Source organism: Papaver somniferum, chromosome 6, assembly GCF_003573695.1.
Source record: "Papaver somniferum cultivar HN1 chromosome 6, ASM357369v1, whole genome shotgun sequence".
Lineage (NCBI taxonomy): Eukaryota > Viridiplantae > Streptophyta > Magnoliopsida > Ranunculales > Papaveraceae > Papaver > Papaver somniferum.
Window position 1 is genome coordinate 164,823,635 of NC_039363.1, and position 7,836 is coordinate 164,831,470.

Sequence of the window (7,836 nt, forward strand, 5' to 3'; positions counted from 1 at the left end):
AGTGGAGATGCTCTGAGAGGCCTATGTGACAGAGAGTTTAAGTTGTTGGGGTCGAACCAGTCTTCTCCGCGGAAAGTTGGTAAATTTGTAAATTTTTTAAATCGCAAACTCAAATAATAAAAAAAATAAAATGGCAAAGGTCCCAAGACCCAAACAAAACAAGGATAGCAACAATAGAGGTTCATTTCAACAAGATACAATCTCAGAATATGTGCGAAGTAGGAAGGTAATAAGTCCTAATCCTTCTCAATCTTTTACATTTCCATCGGAAATAGATGATACGCTAATAAAGACCTTGTACCTACCGAGAATCGTTATCAAACTCAAATTTGTTTATAATTGAACATACCATTACTATAAAACTTATTATAAACATAATATAAATATGAATAAAGCTTACAGTACCATATAGAGATTCATAATATCTCGGAGTTCATGTAGAAAAATCAATCATCTGACAATCAGTCGATCATGCTCCTCCCAAGCTTTTGTGATATTACTTCATTTATCCATTATAAAGAGATAAAAGTCCCATTGGATCTGATGGCCTAAGAACAAGCATACTCCTCTTAGACATACTTCTGAGAATATCGAAAAAATGCTTATAGAAAGAAGCGTCTATTTTATAAGATTCCACTTCAAAAGGTCAATTGACTCCTGAATATGCCAATAAAGAAGAATTACCTGCTCCTTTTGTGCTTAAAGAAATTAAATTATGTTTCTATGTGTAGCAATTTTGGGAAATCAGGTAATAAGTGCAAGGGACTATAGCTGTCGGAGAACTGATTAGATCTTCATCGGCAATCTTGAGCCGATCAAAGAAGGAACAAAGATTTTCCACATCTGTCATATCAAGAGATCCTCCATAATCATTGCTCAACAATTTCAGACGGCCAAGTAATTCTTCCTCTTCAAATAAACCACGAATATCATCAGAGATGAATAGTAGATCAAAATATTTGCACAAATTATCGATTTCCATGATCACCTTGTGGAAACCCCTAGACCAATAATAAGAACAAAAGAAATGAAACTTGTATGCAAACAATTGAGAGATATGACCTTTATAATCCAATCATAGATAAAATAGTTGCAGTGTCTGATCTTCTATATTTTACTTATTTCACTTATATGGGAAGATCCATGTAAATGAGAGTAGTTAAAGGGCAGTAACCTCTATAACCTAACAAAGCTAAGAAAGATTATGTGGTAGATCTTCTGCTTTTATTGAGCAAAGGCGGTCCTTGTCGATTAATCTTGAAGAAATATTACAAGCCTTCATATTCCCAACCTCAAAAATATGAACCCTTTTGGGGAAAAAGCCTTTAATCAACTATGGAAGAAATGTTTATCTTATATTGTTCGAAACAGTCGATCCAGCAGAAATCCAAAATTAACTTTAACCCAATAGAAATTCAAGCAATTGATTTTATCTTCAACCTTTCAATAACACAAGTTAGGATCCGTGCTTCCTTAACTTAAAGCATCTGATACCTTCTTAACAACCTCCAAAAGATGAATCCCTTTGGGGGATAAAACCTATTGATCAAAGTAAATGATCGAATCCTGATAAAAATAAAGAACATTGAAAACTATAATATTGGAATGCTTTGAGAATACATCACCATCATCGATATCTCAATTTTGAATTTCCAATTGATCAATATGAAACAAGTTGAGTTCAAAAATAAAAATTATAAAAAAAAAATAAAAAAAATGTAACGCAGAACTAGTTGGGTCAGTCCGGTTCACTGGCTGAACCACCCGGTTCACCCGTTTTAGGAATTTCGAAGCGTTTTTTACCAGCAGTTTAAATCAGTTTTTCTTATTGGTTCACCGGTTTACCGGCCCGGCCGGTCTGGTGTGGATCTTAAAACATTGATCAAGATGTTATAAACAGGTATTGAAAATTTTTAATATATAACAGGTCGTTAACTGGTCTTGAAAGGTATTAAAAATCCACCAAAATCTTAAGCACTCAATAGATGTCCGTCAGCAATCAAACAACTTGAGAATTAAATATTTAACCAGATGAAACATTGTAAACTAGGTAATAAAAATTTGTAGTTTCAAAATGTTCAACGAAGTGGTGATTCTGATGAGAAATGGTTTTCGCATGTCGACCCTTTAATGATGAGATTGAAGATGTTATTAGAGTACATAAACAAGATAACTAGTATCTGATATGTGTTGTTGAGATCGGTTAAGAGATAGATAGATCACCTTGATATGAAACTTAATTTGATGCAACAACTTTGACCAAGAAGCAAAGAACTTTCAATCAATAAAGAACAACATTGTATCAGTCAGAAATGATTCGCCGGAAGCACTAGATATGCCGTTAGAGACATTAGTTGCATTGATCTTGTACAAAAGGTGAGTTTCAAATATGATTTTGAAGTTTCAGATCTGAATTTTTTTAGGTTTCTTTTAGAGTGGTGCTGAAAGCATTTTAGTGTGAAAAGTGAAATGACGAGGGTACCAAGTACACTATAATCTTTCCATAGCTAATGGCCTTCAAGCATACAAGTAGAGAGATGCTTTTACAATTAAATAATTTTTAATGGGAAAAGAGTAAAATCACACAAGCATAACAATTTTGTTAACGAGGAAACCATAAATGCAGAAAAATCCGGGACCTAGTCCAGTTTTGAATACTCTCAGAATTAAGCCGCTATACAAAGACACTACCAACTTCACATAGTTGAGACCAAGTAAACTACCCCTAGTTACCTAGTTTCCTCAGTATCCCAGCGCCTACAACCAATCTGTCCAGTGCACGTGAATCTTAAGATAGAGTCCACTATTTTAAGTTGTTTCAGTCTATCTGAAGACTTAACCTTTTGGATCATCTTCCAAACAGTAAATGACTAATCTGTTTGGTAACCACTCTTCCGTCTCAAGAAGTTTATCAGAGATATATCTTGTTGAGTGTGACAAAGGATTTTCTATTTAAAATAGATTAAATCCTTTGTCAGGTTTTATATCTAGATTAAACAAGTTAACCAGATCCATAACTGTCAGATTCAGATACTGAACTATCAAAGATAAACCAGATTTAGTCGGATCCCAACTGATCAAGTTTGTGCACAAAGATACAAAACCAATAAGAAAAATCTTCTTGTCTTCAATCTTCAATAGTCTTTTGTACCTTCACAATAAAAAACTTAATTCCTGACTTATGATCGATCACACAAAGAACGGAGTCTGTTAACAATGGATGATCAAAAGTCAACGTTAAACTCTTGATCTAGTTTAAGTGACCTTATGTCAGAAGAGAAGTCTATCAAGAATAATCAAACTGGGTGCAAATCAAGAGATAAATACAATTAGTTAATCAAATCAATAATTGAAAACTAAAATAATAATACGATTCTAGTTTCCCACCAAAGATACTAGTAGACACTTCTTGATCCCAAAGAAGTCTTTAAACTAGCGGTCGTAGGATATTTTTCTTAATTAGGTTACTCTTCTCTCCAAGATGGTATTACGAGAATACTATTAGTTGGATACACCAGAAACAACAAAGATGAATTTTACCTGGCTCAATATAAGATTGTAAGAAGAACAAACTTCAGTATTTATAAACCAAGGTAGTTTGGACACCAAGGAATTTCCATAACCGAAGATATTCAAAAGATATGTAATAAAGCACCTAAATTCGGTTTTATCAAATCCAACCAATATCCAACTCTATAACTGAAATCTTAATGGAAAACTCAATATTAGCTATCAATTAACTAATATATGTTTCCAGAGATATGTTTTGATTGCTAGTAAAACAAAACATATTAATTTCGAAAATCTCAAAAATATTATCCATTATTTTCGGTTTGGGATCTCACCTTGAGTATCAAGGAATATCTTTGAACAATTAGGAAATAAGATTTTAGTACATGTTCAATTACTCCATCTTGAACTTTCCTGTATTGTAAACCCAATTTCCGAATCACACAAACCCTAAAGTGTACGTGGCTTATAAAAATCGGTTTTGCCTATTGGGACCGGTTCTACCATGATACCTAAAGCAAGTTAGGATCGTATCTACCTTGACTCCCAGTATAGGTAGGGATTGGTTCTACCTTGATTCGCATCATAAGCTAGGATTGGTTCTTCCTTGATTCCATATATAGGTTCAGATCGGTCCATACTTAAGATCTCTATTGGAAACCGAGACCATAATCCTTTTGATTTCCTTTCGACTATGAAACAAGTTCATACGTCTACGTCCTTAAAATTATATAGTTAAACATAGTTTTATAGGTATGAAATCAAACCTATGTTGACTCCACAATATAGTAACGAGTTACAAAGATTATGTCGATGTCGCAATTACGAAGTCCAAAAGATAAGCATTATACTTCGTAATTTAACATACCAATATAAAGCGCTTATCACTTATTGATACATTTTTCCTTGAACTTTAATCACAATATGATGATGAAGTTTATTATACTAGAGAGTCACATTTATAACTTCGCACATTATATTTTCAATCAGAAACAACTTGAAAGCTAACGATATATGAATGGAAACAATTCAAGTCATGTATTACTAACCTCGGGTGCAAGTATGATATTATCGCCGTTGTCGATACGTCTTCAGAATCTCCAAATCTTCAGAGTAATACTTGTATCTCTCAACATTTCAGACTTCCGAGTCTAACATAACAAAGTTGACTCTAGTAATCTCATCAAGCGACTTATGATTTTGGATACTAAAATATGACAACCAACGCTTGGTGGGTTCAACCGAACAATGCTCTAATAAAAAGTAATTGGGGGTTTGCTGGTGACGATGAGACGGTGAAAGGATACAGTAACAGAAATGAAGTTGCAGCAATTAGTGATGGAGATGTTGGAGAAAGGTATCAGTACTGATTTAGATGGAGACACATTTGGAGATGCTACTGGTAATTTTTGATCGTTATTGTTTTGATCTAGGTTTTGAAATGGGGTTTTCAATAGGAATGAAAAAAGTGTATAAATAGTGATTTTAATTAATGTTGGTGAAACTTACCGGCAGAAGACAAAGTTGGATCAAATTTAAGGGTTATTTAATGTTTGGTACCATCAAATGTTCAACAAATGTCCAACACCTAACAAATGTCCAACACCTAGCTTTGATACCCAACATTTGAAATATTAATGGCTAATACCTTGACCAGTCAGACTGTCAAGTTAAACTGTTGACTTAAAGTTCTGTGAAAAAATAATTAAAGTTAACAATAAATTATAATTATCTAACGTTTTTTAAGGTCCGTTAGCATTTATACAAACACCATGTATGTATTTCATCTGGTGGTGATCGACGGAATCGTTGGAGTTTCAATTGATTCCTTGTACAGCTTCTTCCCCGTATTCATGAATCCATACACAACCCACCACTCATAATCCTTACAAGATTCTCAATGAAGTCTTAAATCACCAACATATCCCATGAATTCACGGCAATTGGCTTTTTCCTTTTTCCATTTGTTCTTGTTCAAGAACAAGAACACTTCCCAAATACCTCCGCCAAAGAACCATTTCTTTTTACGGAAACAGAATCATACATCTGTTTTACTCTCGGCATCAAAATGTTACAAAACAAGGCAAAGTCTTTTTATCCCATCCTTAACACCCCAAGCAAGAATAATATCTTGAGCAACATCAGAACCCCCATCTTTCTCAATATCCCTGATACAATCACACAACATAAAACCTATTAATCAGAAATCTCAATTTTCCTTATAAATTCAAACAAAATGAAATAAATGTTGAAAACGGGTTAGGGCAAACCGGCAAAATGTCCCAAAATGGGGGTCACCTTGCCAAAATGCCCCGGCATTTTGAAAATAAGTCAAAATGCCCCAATCTGTTAGCTTTTCCGTCGCATAGAGTTAAGTGGTCAAACACGCGCACATGTACACTCTCACGTGGGAAAATTTTGCATTTCTATCTTTCGAATTGGATTGAACCAATGTTTGCCACGTGGTAGTTTGATCCAACGGGTACCCTTCACAGATATGATTTCAGTGGCTTATCAATATGATTTCAGTGGCTTATCAATATGCTTACAAATCTCATTTCATCTACTAAAATGACCATTTATCAAAGTTCAATTTCTGTACAATCCACCACTCCTCGTACAAAAATGGCCCTTTATCAGAGTTTACACACCATACTCATAATTCTGAATTGAAATCAGACACAAAGCTGAAATAAGCTTCATAAATTTTTCAATGATCCCTTACATCGAAAGGGAATCATATAAGAATCGGTTCATATACAAGAAACAGAACTATCCCAATACTAAGTGAAACATCCAATACCTACGTATTTTGTTCATATGCATTGCACCACATTACCTACAGTTTAACCATGTCATAGCATAATTACCAAAAAAATAGGAAATTAGGGGAATGCAAACAGATAAATTAAATAGTTACGGTCACTATACTCACCAAATTTGCGCCAAGAGTGCGAAACAGAACTAGCACGAACAACATCAGCTGGTTCATACAAATACGAGAAAATTTTCAACGATAAGTCACGGCTAAACAACTGTAGAAAATCCATAGAAGCCTCCATTCAAAACAACAGCTTTGGGAGAGCCAAACCCTGAATGATATTTAAACAAAAAGTAAGTACTGGAACTCTAACTCAAATTACAGGATTGAACTAAATTGGCAGCACTAAAGATGCTTCAGAACAGAACATATCTTCCCTCAATTTGAACAGTACATGTTGAAGAAAACTAAAAATATTTAACCAAAAAATTAGGGAAAAAAAAAGGACATGTACATACAAAATACCCAATTTAGGGTACAAAAATACCTCATCCATTGGTACACACGAAATTACCACCCAATTAAGGGTAAAACATCATATACTGCGAACTACAAAATTCAAAAACAAAGAAATCGTAGTACCATAAGCAATCACATGTCAATTTATAAGATTCAGAAACAAACAACGAACATACAAAAAAAAATTCGTTGTTGATATGCAGCAACCAAATCATGCATATTACTTTCAGCTTCAGTGAATCCCATTTCATCCATACATTCACCAGTATGCCAATTAAACTACTCTAATTTCAGAATTAAGAAATTACCAAATAAATTGAAACCCTATATCTCCAAATAAATTGAAACCTAATTTCCTTTCTCTAACCGACAATTTCAGAACAAATAAACATTCAACTACACTCATCAGAAAAACCATTCGAAAATCAACAACAATTTAAAACGGATTTAGGGTTTTAGTTACTTATTCTCCTCGTTGTTTAAGAATTAGGGCTTCAATCTCTTCCGCATCCTTCACTCTTCTCGCGATAACATCTCTCGGTCCACATTTCTCTCTCGATCTAACTCTCTCTCTGCAATTAGTTCGCTCCTCCTTCTCTCGATCTCTACCTCTCTGTCTGTGACATTACATTACGGATTCAGAAAGTGAATGAATCCCGACCACGAAGAGAAATAAAGTTATAAACTAGTAGTAAGGTTAAAAGTGACCTTTCATAACAGTGTTGAGTGGTCAGGATGGGTCAACTCTCTTTAACGGGTAAATTAATAGAATGGGGCATTTTGGCAAGGTGACCCCCCATTTTGGGGAATTTTGCCTATTTTCCCAACGAGTTAAGTAACTAGTTACTAAAATCTTAGTTTTAACACTCAATTTGAAAAAAAATACCCAACTCCGAGAACACCCTAAGGATTTTCCATCAAGGATTGATTTTTTGAGAAGACGATGATATCTCGATACAGGTTTTTTCTCAATTTTTTGGTTTTACTTGGAAAAATCGTGGTACCCGTAACGAACTCGATAATATTAACTCACAGTGAAGGATTTC

General features: G+C 34.2%; 1 long non-coding RNA gene across 2 annotated transcripts; it reads right to left on the reverse strand.

Annotated features, from left to right (window-relative positions):
* Positions 1-5,193: 5,193 nt before the first annotated feature.
* Positions 5,194-7,435, reverse strand: LOC113290000. 2 transcript variants are annotated; one of them, XR_003331317.1, is made up of 3 exons: positions 7,254-7,435; positions 6,446-6,602; positions 5,194-5,678 (listed from the first exon to the last, which is right to left on the reverse strand). It is a non-coding gene; the product is annotated as an uncharacterized LOC113290000 (long non-coding RNA). The 2 variants fall into 2 exon arrangements; XR_003331316.1 differs by lacking the exon at positions 5,194-5,678 and adding an exon at positions 6,075-6,349.
* Positions 7,436-7,836: the final 401 nt, after the last annotated feature.